This window comes from Dreissena polymorpha, chromosome 2, assembly GCF_020536995.1.
Source record: "Dreissena polymorpha isolate Duluth1 chromosome 2, UMN_Dpol_1.0, whole genome shotgun sequence".
Classification (NCBI taxonomy): domain Eukaryota; kingdom Metazoa; phylum Mollusca; class Bivalvia; order Myida; family Dreissenidae; genus Dreissena; species Dreissena polymorpha.
Genome location: NC_068356.1, coordinates 149,446,340 through 149,461,751, shown reverse-complemented (window position 1 = coordinate 149,461,751; position 15,412 = coordinate 149,446,340).

Below are 15,412 nucleotides of genomic sequence, written 5' to 3'. Positions count from 1 at the left end.
ATAATAATTATAAAACGACTTGAAGGCTAAGAAGACAATTATGATACATTTTCATCATCGTACATCAATGCACATCATTGTAAACCATCCTGAAACGGTGTACATCATAGTTCATCATCGCACATAACTGTTTATAAGCATTCATCAACGTACACCATCGCACATCATAGTTCATCATCTTACATCATCGTACAGTAGCAGTTCACAAAATATTATTTTCTTCTTTCAAATACAGCACAGCACTGACGAATATATGATAAAATATGGCAGCCTTCTGTATACCTATTTTCTTTTCAGATATCACGTGGTTTAAACTTATCTGCTAGTCTAAATCGTTATGACGATTCCATAAAAAATCGATGAAAAAATCAGTTATGCATGCTCGCAACAACATAACATAAGACGCCAGTTATATGCTTTGTATTAAAAATGGAATATAGTTAACATCGACCATTGCGTGATATACCGATGCCATTTCCTGGAACAATCGTTTGGGTCCTGTAAAGCGTTCAACGCGTCCTCATTATTGAAATCTCAATTAACAAAGACACTAACTGAACTGAGTCGCGTGCGAAGAAATCTGAACTTAATGCATGTAAGAATATCCGATCCGCACAAAAAAAACAGAGACAACATATTCCGCTTTAACTAAATTTTCGCAAAAAATTGTCGTGCCTGATTAACCTGTCACTGTGTGCAGCTTGCCTAATCTGGGATGACACTTTACGCATATTCATTAAGCCCTGTTTTCCCAGAACGTTGATCAATTGTACATTCCATTGACGAACAATAATAAAGAAATAGCCATACGCACCTCATCTGATAGAAGCAACAGAAGGCGAAGACGATGATAATGACGAGGGCGCCGAAGCAACCGGCGGCGATGCCGATGATGGCGCCGGTACTCAGCTCCTCATCATCCCCTGTGGACGCTTCCGGGGCCAGGGTAGGAGCGGAGGTGACCTTTACTGAAATAAGAACACAAATCTCATGGATCTTTTACATAAATTTAATTTGCGCAATTCGTAAATGAGAGCTTGACCGATCCATGAATTTTACACCAACTCATCGATAAATGACAGAATATTTGTTTCAAAAATTTGCAACGAGAAAGTCATTTTAAAACATCACGACATTTTGCCCACGAATATAAACGATTTTATATTATTTTAAAACTATGAATTCTACCTGAATTGCACGCAAAGCACAATGCTTTTTAAATCTTTGAATGCTTGAATCTTTGTTTTCGGGTAGGTATCTTTTCAAGAACGCTGACATGATTAGGATTGAAACCATAATCTCATTATTGCATTTTACGAAACAGGTCTACTACGTCAAACCAAGGCGATCTCTTCGACTCTGGCATGGGCTACTATTACGTAGATCATTTATTGAACGCGTACATGAGTTTCGTTGTATGTGTAAGAAGCGCAGTTCGGACTAAATTCAAGACCTAACAAGGGACAACATTGTTACAAAACCAGATTTTCAGTTGAAAAAAAAGTCGGATAAAGAGAGACAATTCAAAATGTGCATTGTTACCCCCTTGTGTAAAATTCAATCTATTTTTACTCGTGGCGACCTTGATTTCAAATTGAAAAGAAAAGTCTGATAAAGAGAGACAACTCAAAATCAAAATGTGCATTGTTACTGATTGTTCAAAGTTAACACACCTTGTTTAAAAATCAATCTATTTCAATTGTGGCGACATTGACCTTGTAGATATTTAAGTAATTGTTTCGCGCGACACACAGTCCAATGATGGTATACACATGTGCCAAATGATTTTAAAATCTCACAATGAATGACATAGTAAAGGCCCGGACAAGCTCATTTATGGCCATTTTTGACCTTAAAACTCAAATTGTGACCTTGACCTTGGAGATATACACGTAAGTCTTTGCGCGACACACCGTCTAATGATGGTGAACAAATGTGCCAAATGATTTTAAAATCTCACAATGAACGACAAAGTAATGGCCCGGACAAGCTTGTTCGTCCCGCCCGCCCGCCGACATTCGCCAATCTAATAACCTTCGGAAAACCTGGTTAAAAACAATATCTTATGGAACGAAAACAAGATGTTGCTAGGACCGTGGGCTCTTAATGAGGCCATGTCATTGAAATGCTGATATTGGTATATGTCGCCTGTTTATTGCGCCGTATGTATTCAACTAGATTTCTTTTCTTTCTTATGTTGTCTAGAATAATATATGTTGGAAATATTGTTTTAGTTAGGCTTAATTGGTTTAGGGGACGGCATAATCGATGTTTTATCATTTATAATGTATGTTTGTTTGTTTTGAAATGTGAAACAGTTTTGTATGTGTAGTCAATCACAAAGTCGACGAATAGTTTCACTAGCATTCTTTGTATAATTGGCGTCGCTCTGGAGAGCGGCGACTAGTATGTAATGCTTTTTTTTTTCGCTTATGGGAGGAGAAGTTATTTTACGGATCAAAGTATATATTTTTGTTTTAAGAATATCTTGCATAGTGGTGATTTTTTGTGTAAATTAGTGTAAATAAGTACTGTATTTGTGCCCATTTCATTTATTACACCATTTATTGCCAATAATGCAAAGCTAATTGTTTAAATTAATAACTGATCCACAACTGATCACAGGGGAAAGATCAAAGGGACTGGGCAAATACGCGAAACTTTCCGGTTTTGTATAAAAACAAAACATAATCAAAATATATTTATTTTGTGGTTTTTCTTATTTGCTTATTTAGTGGAGAATCAATGCAGTACGATATTTGACGACCTATTGCGCAAGCAAGTTTATTGGAAGGCGTAGTGGTACGAAAACGTACAACGTATTAGTTTATTAATAGACATATAATAACGATCGCAATACACAACTTCACAAAATAGCAGTACATAAATGATGTCAGCCGGAATAGCTCAGTTGGGAGAGCGTTAGACTGAAGTTGACACATACACAGATACATACGCAAATGCCATGTTATGATACAAAAAAGAAAGTAATATGTTTGAACTTCAGTCCATTATAGACTTTAATCAAACGTTTGGACTTTAGACAATTATAAACATTAATCAAACGACCATGGTATTCAATATTTACAGCAAACAACAACAATATTATTTTATTGATCTATAAAAAGTTTAACAATTAACCAGTTTAGTATTTCCTTTTCTTGATTTTTTGTTTTCGATTGAATTTCCCATGCTACGCAAATATAGTTATTTAGCCCCGTTATTGAAGGTAATAGACCATTTTTCTTGCATACAAATATATACTTTTTAATTTCTAAGATTAGAATATTAATATCAGTCATGTTTATACGTGTACACCCAAATAACATTGTTCGACAAGATAACTCTAGTACATTTTTGCACGTTATGTGATCTTAAAAATTCTACAACATAGTTAACAATTATCTTTGTAAAAAAACAGTCCCAGAATAAATGTAATAGGGTTTCTTCATTTTCATTACAGAAGGTACATAACTTGTCATCAACAATGTTCATTTTAAATAACAATGATTTGGTGCCTAAAATTCTGTGAACAATTCTTGTCTGGAACCATTGGGTGTATGTGTCACTATATATAATAACAAGGGACAAAATTGTCACAAAACCAGGTTTTCATTGTGAAAAAAAATCTGATAAAGGGAGGAAACTGAAACTGAACTTTTGAAATGAACAAACAAAATTAACCCCCTTTGTAAGTTTTTTTTTTAAATCTATTTTTAGTCGTGGCGACCTTGACATTGGAGATATTGACGTGATTCTTTCGTGCGACACACCGTCCCATGATGGTGAACAAATGTGCCAAATGATTTTAAAATCTCACAATGAATGACATAGTTATGGCCAGGACAAGCTCATTTATGGCCATTTTTGACCTTTGAACTCAAAGTGTGATCTTGACCTTGGAGATATCGACGTAATTATTTCGCGCGACACAGCGTCCAATGATGGTGAACAAATGTGCCAAATGATTTTAAAATCTGACAATGAACGACATAGTTATGGCCCGGACCAGCTTGTTCCGCCCGCCCGCCAGCCCGCCTGCCAGCCAGCCAGCCAGCCAGCCAGCCAGCCCGCCCGCATTCGCCAATCTAATAACCAGTTTTTTTCCTTCGGAAAACCTGGTAAAAAAAAAGTGCACGCACTTTTGTCCATTCAACGTTATTAAAAAGTGTATTCCATTTTGAATGGCAAGTGGGTACATCTGTATTATAGCTAAAACATTTATAAACACGTTTATTTTGATTACACCCAAAAACTATGCTATTCAAGTACAATGATATAAACGCACATTGCATATAAGACTTTTTTTATAAATGGAAGTCCTGATAACCTGATAAAAGCCTTCACAGTTCTGATTAACCCTTCATAAAATAGGAAGTTTATTTTAACACCAATGAGATTTTCTCATACAGATGGTTTAAAAAATTCTCCAGAAGTGCACAATATATCTCTTACATATCTTATTCCCCTATTACACATGTTTTTATTATATATAATATTCATACCTATCTTAAAATTGTGGTTATAAAATAAAGGCATATCAAGGATATCTTCACACTTACTGACGTTTTATTTATTAATATACTCAATGTAACATGTAAGGACATCTCTCCAAAAACAATTTTTTAAACTTATCATTATTTTTTCTATGGATTTTTTTACCTAAATTAAACATTTTCTTAACATCAAACATAGAATATACTAGTTGGAAACATCTCCATTACTTTAAACAATTTTCCTTAACCATGTCATTTTCATAGATTTTTGAAAAGCATATATATCAGTCATGGCACCTCCTCAATCAGCATATGATTTAATAGCAATAGTTTGTTTAATTTTTGCTGGTCCATCCCTTACAAAATTCGAAAATATGTTATGGATTTGTTTTAAAACTTTTTCTCTTGGACTAGGAAGAGCTATAAAAAGGTGTGTTAAAAGGGGAAGTTATAATGATTTAATAACAGTTATCTTTCCTATGGGTGTTAAAGTTCTTCTTTTCCAAAAAATCATGATATTATGCAGCTTTTCAAGTTTACTTGAGAAGTTAATTTTTTCTTTAAATCGACATCGAATAATATTCCTAAAACTTTAAAGTTTGTTGTTCCCCAGACTAAATTATATTTAGTTTTTATTGATTGTATGCTTAACTGTTTGGAGCCAATCCATATTAGATTTGTTTTGTCATAATTGATTTTTAATCCAGAGCATAAGGCAAAGCTATTTAAAAGAGCATGAGTAGCATTGAGGGAAATATCGGTACCATCAAGTAAGAGAAATGTATCGTCAGCAAACTGAGATATTTTGTATTCAATATTTTCACTATACTTTAATTGCATTACAATTTCTGGTTTTAATTGCCAAAAATTCAGCACAAAGAATTAACATATATGAACTTATTGGGTCTCCTTGTCGGCAGCCTCTTTCAATTGTAATAAACTCTCATAAAAATCCATTGATTTGAATTGCCGTCAAAATATTATGCAGGAAAAGTGAAATCCATTTTTTCAATGTTGTACCAAAATTAAAATAATCTAATGTTTTTTTCTATAAAATCAAACTCGAGTATGTGTTGCATGCATTGAGCCATGGCATATTAGAAGTGTAGTTAAGAAATGATGATATTGGACGTAACATTTTGCATATGTGCACGATTCTTATAATTGGAATGAAATATAAGTACAACAATATAAAGTATATTTCACTAAAATTATCACATATAATTTAAACATAACATAATTTAATTTAATGTTTCAGATTCGAAGTATAAAGGAAAGGTATCTCCAAAAGAACGAAAGAACGTCGATACTTCTGTTTCCAATGAAAATATACAACAAAATGCGACTCTCCAAGCTACGCCAATTATCCAGCATGTAAATAAAACTGATAATAGGGCAGTTGATATCAATACATCGTCTGCTTAGAACAGGATAGTAAAAAACTAACCTTACAGGAAAAGAAAGAATTAATAAACAAGGAAGAACCATTAAAAATGCCTACTCTAACCAACGTTAAACTTTTGCTTATGAACGCAAGCGGTAAGAGTGGTGTGGACATTCGAAAACAAGCAATATCGAAAATTATCCAAAAGCATAGGCCTGACATTGTTTTATTTCAGGAATGTATGTGGACCGGTATAAAAGGCAAAACCTGGAGCAAATTTCCGATGCCAGACAACTTTGAATACAAGGGCCATCCCGACGCGAGTATCATGATCGACAGTGAGCATTTTGTTGTGCAGGACTTGCCAGCTAATGACATTGATATCATACTGTCCGATCTCCACAGAACTTCCAATAACCGGCTGAAGAAGGTATTCCATTTGGATTTTACGCTCCTACCGCGAATGTTTCTGACAAGGGTCATTGTGAAGACAAAGCCTGATTTTGATTTCATTTGCATCTCGTGGAGAAGGAAAGGAAAAATGTCTAAGCAAAGAAAACTCGAATTCTTTGAATATTTTATGGAGTTCCTTCGTCATATAAAAGAAAAGTACAAAACCGCCATTCTGGTTGACGGCGGTTTCAACATAGACATCGGCAGAACTAAGGATCGTGTTATATCTCCGTTCAAATTATGTACATATGAGGGCGTCAGAAGGATTGGTGAAAAATCATTGACTTTTTCATTGTATCTGACGAGATATCCTTGAAGTATATACAATCGGTGTTTCTCGATACGACCGTGGTTCCCGAAATACTAGATTATTATCCTGTGCTTGCTACTTTGAAACCTAGGCTGGGATGAACCATTTTTGCTTCTTTGGGCAGTTTGAATTTATCATAATCTATTGACGACTGAGGGACTACCTGCTGATGATAAATGTCGATCCGCAATCCAATGGTTGCGCTATTGTTTTCAACTGACAAAAGAGGTCAAGGAGAATATAAACTACTGACTTTTTTCTCAACGTGGTTTTCTATGTGTTAATAAAAACGTTAAATGAGGCATTGTCCACGCCTTATCAATTTTTTTTAAATACGAAGAGAGCCTGTCGTTAGAAATGTGAAGAAATCTCCTCAGAACTTAATATTGTCGTTTTTGACAATTTTTTGAGTACATATTTATTGTGTAAAATGCATATTGAGCGTGCAGAGTAAATTATAAGTTAATGTTGAGAGTAAATTATTACTTAATGTTGTTATTTGCTTTTGGTGAAAACACATACCTGTAATTATTGAAGAATTCAAAGAACCTCGTAACTACATTCATACAAGACGTTTAGTGGAAATGCTAATAGACTCTAAGGCTCGGAATTAAAAAATATTGTAAAGCAGCACTGAATGTTATATTATGCACATCTTATCCATTTCCCGTATCTGTATATTGAAACATCATATTTGATGATACCATCTTTGACAATAATGATCTCTCTTGTTGACTTGATGAGTACAAGAACCATCACTTTTTGTTCTTAAATAACATATACAATCTAATCGACGAATGCACCAACTCGTAACTTTAATCATAGCATGACCTACGCTCCAGGAGTGAAATAACGTAATGCTCAATTTTGTTTATGACATGGGTGTTATAACGCTAGTTATATAGCTGTGAAATGACGTCATTTTTGTGACGAAATGACATTATTCCAGCGATTTTTTTCAGTTAAACTCTTTTACAATGTGAATAAAAAGGTGAAAAGGGCATAAAAGAGAAAATGTGTTGGTCATGTTATTAATAGAATCTTAGATTCGTGTCATTTTGTATTGAATTTATTATCGGCAAGCCTCGTTTTTATCTTTATTTAGATGACCCGTTTAATAAATTCAATACAAAACGACCACTCATGCAAGATCCTATATGTAAAAAGCTTGTGGTATTACATACATATACTTGTATAAGATGATTTATCCAAAAAAAATGTTGCCGATTTGACAGCCATGTGTTGTTCGGGCAGGTATATTTATTGTTCTTGTGTGACAATCATCAAACCCACCTTTACGTCAAAACAAAACTGCAGATACCAGCCACAATACGAACGTGTGTCATATATACATACTTTTATTAAGTGTCGTACTGTATATGCATGTAACGACAATAGTTCATTGAAATGTAATTAAGGGGTATTTTGTATCATCGATTATCTATTTTCGAATTGAGCGAAGGCACACACGTCTGTTATTCATCAAGTTTGTCTTCGTTCAGCGTAAAAGGAAACATTTATTTAAGTGTCCTAGATTAGAGAATTTAACAACGATGCCACTGTTTTATGTGTAGGCTCTTTACTCTGCAAGAAGAATAGAAAAAATATTCTTAAAGTTTTATAGTTTTGTACAAGTTATAGGGAGCAATAACCTTCCTTGACGATTGATCAAGACATTAATACTTGAAGTATCACGAAGACATCAGTTTATCTGTTATGGTATGTTACATGTATAGTATTGTATTGTATATGCCATTTGTCTTAAAAAAAGACTAGCGTCGTTTTATAATATTGTTTCTCCTTAAAATATTTCTGGAGTTTCATTATTCATGTATTGCTTTGTGATGTTTTCATTTGAATAAACCTCTAATAATGCCTTTCATGGCGATATATAGTATGCTCGCCCGTATGCGCGTTGTATATGCATATCCATTTATTGTGTACGATTGTTATGTACGAACAAAAGATTCAACGCAACTCATAAAGTTTAAATAAAAATTAATGGTTTTGTTATAACTGCTTAATAGTGATTATGTTGCTAAATTGATTGAGAATCTTATTTATGTCCTGTCCAAATGACCACTTTTACTGATTTTTTGTTTTTTGGTCGTCAATCTAACGTTTTCGTTTTCGTCGTTTTCAATAATTCACAACGACTATGATATCTTTTCGCATACTATAAACTAGCTTTGCATATTACAAATTATTGACATATAGTGTCAGGCAATTTCCATAGCAATATCTTTTTTGCACATAAATGTGTATTTACAGTATTGCATTGTCACTGTTTTCATACATTATGTAAATGTGAAAGTTTGAAATTATTTTTTGCATTTCAAAATTTAACAACTATGGAATTGTTGCTTAAGATGGTTATTGTAGAAGATAGTTGGTTGCCATGGTTACAATAAGAAAAGTCTTAATATTCTAATTTGTGACAATATATTTGTGTACATAATAATTGAGTGAAATGAATATTGAGCGTACAGAGAATATTATAACTTATTGTTGATGATTGTATACGGTAAAAGATAAAACAATAAAACCCCATTTCTGTTTAAGAATTCAAACAATCTCGTAACTTCATTAAAGACGTTTAGTGGAAATGCAGACAGACAATAACTTAGGCTTCGGCTTGTGTTTATGTTGTTTTCGTGTATAGCATCACTACATTGTATACTTTGTTTGTGTACGAAAATGCATTTTATTTTGCACGATTGTTTTGTGTGAACAATATATTTAATGCAGATAAAACATGTTTATTTAAAAGTAATGAATTTGTAATGACATCTCTATCGTGATTATGTTACTAAATGGATTGCGAATCTTATTTTTTGCCCTTTCCAAATGACGAATATTACTGCTTTTAAGTTATTTTTGTGGTTTTCCTCAGGTTGTCGTCTTCGTCACTAGTTTAAGCCTTAATAAATTATTATCTCAGTTACATCATGGTAATCTTCATTCACATTTATATTTATTTGTAAAATTAATATAATGATTCGATACAACTGATTCAATAAAATATACTAAAGTAAAGCAATTAGAATTAATTAATTAAAGGTTAATTAGAGGTATATATTATCTGAAAACATTAATTGTATGTCAATATGTATTTTAAGTATTGTCGCGTCTCTTGTTTTCATAAAATATGAACATGTGATGGTTAAAGTTAAACATAGTTGATTGCATTTCATAATTTAACAACAATGTGATTTGTGTTATGTTTAATGAAGGAGTTGGTTATTTCAACAGATGGTTGCCATGGATACAATAAACCAAGTATGCGCATACCATATGTCAATGTAAACCTCGTTTATTAATACACAATATCACATTCAAAATAAAATTGTTCTTAGTAGAATTTAAAGAAGAATTTATTTTAATTTCGATAAAAGGAAACCTAATTTCAAATCTTCTCCAGTCAATTTTATGTAAGTCAATTTTAGTAAGTCTGTAAACTATAGAACAAATTAACCGATTGTGTATGTAGGCAATTATTTGCTTCTTGTATTCAGTAACCGTCTTTGAAACCACTTTTTAGATTATATGGTGTGATGTTAGACTTAAGAATTAATTCTGTAAGAAAATCAATTATTTTGGATTTTTTCCAATGGTTCCTATGGTAATCGATATTCTTTAAGTTTTGTCTTTGTTTCATGTCTTAGTAATTATTATGTTCAATTGTATATGTTTTGACTTATCAACATGAATATAAATGAACAACATGGTATATTTGTATGCTGATGGGTATTTGTAAGGCCATATTGTTCACATTATATACGCTCATATTTGCAAAATCGATATACTTTTTCTTTGTTTATTAATAATTGAGGAAAATGTTCATTAATCAAATTGCCCAATTTAGACCGAAAATCCCAGAACAGGTCACTTTTATAATATTGATTCGTAGCGAATACCAATTTAGGTATATAACAAGAATGAAATAAAATCATAGGCAAACTAATATAAATGCTTATCACATGAAACAATTCAAGAGCACTTCAAGGCATGGTTCTTGAATACTCTTCCAACATATATGTGGGCGGAGCTCGGAGCTAGCGTGAGTTTACGGTGATTATTGTTCGGCATTTCCTAATTTGCCACGTTCGTGTGGTTGTTTCTAGCTGATCCACTAGGTCGTGATCAACATATCTAGTTTACATAATGTTCTAGTACTTAAATAAAATATATATATATATATATATCAATGTGTGTGTATATGAGTATGTGTATTTGTATCACGTAGATCATTGATCTGGCTTGAAAACCTTGAATGTTGTGAACATGGCAAACTTCGTTGTTTGTTACCTTCTTGCTTACTGAGCAATTTTCATTGTAGTAGGTTAAAGCCACACATCTTGAAATGAAATACATGTTAATCAATGCATATAGATGCAATTTGAAAATGTGAAAAATTTCATTTAATATAAAGCCTAGTTAGCAAGTAATTTATTTTATTTTTTTAATTTAAAACCGAAAGTAGAATTTCTATACGTATACTTCCATTTCGACAAACGCGATTATTTTTAAGTTTTAAAGCGCAAAAAGACGAATTTCTATCTTGTAACCACCAGATATATTCTAATTGACATAGATAGAATTAAGTCAATAGCCTAGTTAGCAGGTAATTTATTATTTTCAAACGGTACCGCTTTTCAAACCGAAAGTAGGATTTATAGACGTATACGTCCATTTCTACAAACGCGATTATTTTTAAGTTTTAAAGCGCAAAAAGACGGATTTCTACATTGTTACCACCAGATATATTCTAATAGACATATATAAAATATGTTTCTTATTTATACTTAAATTTACTAGGCCATGTATTTCATTTCAAGTTGTGTGACTTTAAGACAGAAGTATTGATTTGTTTAGTTATATTTTATACTCGATGATAATTAAATATTAAAATATGATTAACTTCATTGCGATTATGTTACAAAATATGTTTATTATGAAAAAAGTAATTTAAACAAGTTTATATGTATCACAGTTTTGTATCCATAAGAATATATGCGTTCAATATTATTTTTAATGGGATTACAGATACACATAATTTATTAATAAAGTACCAGTTTTTGAAAGAGTTAAATATTTTAGGTTGCATGCCCAATATTATATTCTATAAACCTGTTACCTGTTCTACTGACAAAAAAAACATTCCTCATTAAATTACCCTAATTTTTTTTTGGCTTAGCATATTAAATGTATATGATCGCATGTCGAATAAACTGAACGAAATCCAGCTTGATATGCGTACATCAATTTATATTGTGTAGAGAGTACATTTCACAACATTTAAGTCATTACTTGTACAATGCTTACACTGAGCTATCGTGGTATTCTCTAGTGTGCACGATTATAGTTCCTCTATTGTATTTATGCTCTATTGTCTTGTATAAGCGTTATATGTGTATATGGTTTTAGCCACGTTATGTTTTACTTGCATTAACGTGTGTAATTGTTTTATAACACGTTTTCATTCATAAAAGTGTATTTGCAATAGTGTCGTAGCTCTACACAACTATACTGTCGTGTTCATAAAACTGTATTGTAATGGTCGTGTACAAGTAGTCTTTATATAGTAGAAAAGCGTATGTCATTGCATAAAATCATTTAAATAAACTTTCTTTTAGCTTAAAAGATTTTTAATGTTGCAATACATTATTAAAAGTGTATGCGACAAATTTGGGATTTGCAGGCTCTGAGTTATTTTTTACGTCTTGCATCTTTATTGACTAACATCTACATTTGTTATTTGCATATATATGCAAAGAATGTCCCTTTTTATTGCCCACCACGATTGTTGATTTAAATACCAATGTGCAAAAGATGGGACGTCTTTCTTAGTTTTTAAAAGGTTAATCAATTGTGGCCGGTGGGCGAAAAATGTTGCTTATTTCTAATACGACAACGAAAGGTGAATGAAATGTAACCGGTATGCAATAAATGAGACCTCTTTGAGACCAGTTTAGCTGACGTGGAAGAGATGGGACTTTTTTCTGAGTCCTCTACGAAAGGTGAATGACATTTAGCCCCGTGTAGTCTATTTGGATGGTTTCGCTAATTGAAGTAAAACAAATCATGTATCCAAGCCCACAAACATCATAACAATTATATCATACAAACCAATCGTTGTAAAGAACACCTGACAAAATTCAAAATATGACTTTAAATGGGACTTATAGTCATTAAGTGAGAACTAAGGTTACAGTATACTAAATAATTGAGATATGAAATGGTATATTCTCTAGAAATTTAAACTTTATTTGCTGGAAGACATGATCTCACTTCGACACAAAAGAAGGACGCGTCAGACGTCGATGAGGAATACGCACATAATTTAAATTTGTTTGTTAGACCATACTTGTTGTTGCTATGGTTACCGAATTGGTTAAATAATGTTGTTGTTTTTTTTAAATCTGCATTCTGAGAGAAGTGAAACACTCCTTCAGCTTTGTTGATAAATGTGGGTATATGGGTTTAGTTTCACATTGTAATTAGACACATTATTTCCGTTTCTTTCGTCGGACAAAAATATGGTTGCTATAGTTATACAATTTATTAAAAACTTAATTCTGCATCCTGAAATCACTTAAAGCTGTACGGGTTCAGACATTCTGGAGATCCTGTTCTTTATCCAACAATTACTCGAAATGGGCTGCTGTTTTGTCTGTGGCAGTGTTCTTGCTGTTATAGTTGATCTACGTTAAGAATTTAATACACCAGCTCCGATCAATCAAACAATGTATACTCTGGACAACTGGGCTTAATGCATGTGCGTAAAGTGTGGTCTCAGATTAGCCTGTGCAATCCACAGGAGTTTATCAGGAACGACACTCTCCGCTTAGACTGGATTTTTCGTTTAGAAAAGACTTCCTTAAAAGAAAAATTCCATTAAGGCGGAAATTGTCGTCCCTTAGCCGGACTGCACAGGCTAATCTGGAATGAAACTTAACGCAAATTCACAAAGCCCCCTTTTCAAGAGCGCGGCTCGTTTGTTTTAGGTTTTTATTTAAGTCATAATTACTCGTGTCTTCATTTGATATTTCTGTTAATTTAGCTTCAGTTTAATCATTATCATCATCTCTAAATGATCAACACGTTATATTCCCTACATAAATACAATAATCGATAAACATTTCCCCTGGAAGTTCATGCAGTTATATTACTTTATGTGCTGTAATCAACGATCACATACTGCATAGTATTTTTCTGCATTGGCTTTCGTTATAAGCTTTCTATCATTTGTAAACAACAGTTTTCAGCAATGTTTTTTTAATCTGCTGCACAAATTAAAGGGAGTCAAATGTCATATAATACATTTATCCTACAGCTAAATGATTTTATAGAACAAATACGACTCATAAAGAAAAGATAAGTTTTCTTTATTGCTATATTTAGATCCGGTTTATAGTTGTTATTTAAAGAACATGTACATAGGGACTAGTTTTTTTGGCCTTTCACCCCTGATTGCGTCATTTAGGTCATTGGGTACGCAGTCGTTTAACGAGTTAACGAGTGTGTGTTTGTTTACGATGGATTACTATAATATTATGAATGTGAAAAACACAGTGTTTGGATATAAAACTGGAATGAAACTGGTGAGACTGCATTTTCGATTTAGTTAAAATGTCGAATGTACTCGAATAACGCGATGTTTTGTTGAACAATTGTTGGATTAAATTTGAGAAAAGTGTCAGTGAATTGTTCTTTAACTTTTCGAAGGAAATCGATGTCGAATTAAAATGGTAATTTCTTTGATGGTTAAGTCGTTCCTTTGTCAGTCGATCAAAGAATGTCTATCCACAAAGAATTGCCTGCTTACATCCAGTGTTTTAAAATGGAAAAGATGGATGGCGATGAAGAAATTTGTCTAGAATTTTAACTCGTCATGGAAGCAAATTAAACATTACGAAAATAAACATGGACGTGGTTATTATACAACTTCGGTGAGTAGAACAATAATTGTATGTAAGTAAGTATAAAGTGTGTAAAAAGAAGAGTTGTTTAAAGACTAAAATTAACAATATCGGCGGGAATAAATGCTGAATCATGCTTCACGTATGTGTCTACACATTTTGTAAATTTCAAAATTGCGCGAGCCATGTTGTTTTTTTTTCGTTTTTTACAGTGGTGAAACAAGAATTGTAGTTTGAACACAACCGTCTGTGTTCTACTCGAGTGTGTTACATTTGGAACGCTGATTAAATTTGAATCGAGGCGTATAGCGATATTTTGTCTCGTTACTTTTCTTTTGCGTGAAATTCTTAAGGACTATTTCGATTTCCGTAAACAGGAAAGGTCACAATAAATATTACTACGCAATGTTAGATTCAGTTTATTTAATGTGTTTTTGCTTTTATTTTAGGAATAAATTAAATAAAACAATATTGTAGGATAAATAGAATACTTTGTTAGTGTGAGTGTGTACTTAAATTTATCCCACTCGTCTCAGAAAGGCTTACAAGGCTCGGCAAGCCTCGCCATGTAAACCTTTCTTCACTCGTGGGATAAATTTAAGTACACAATCACACTAACATAGTATTCTCTATATGCATTTACATGTATCAGGAACGACACTCTCCGCTTAGACTGGATTTTCGTTTGGAAGAGTTTTCCTTGACAAAAACGTAAATGACTTAGCATGCTGTATCATTATATCAAACATTCCTTAAAGATGGATATTGTCGTCCCTGATTAGCCGCGCGGACTGCACAGGCTAATCTGGGATGTCACTAACCGCAAATGCATTAAGCCCGTGTTCCT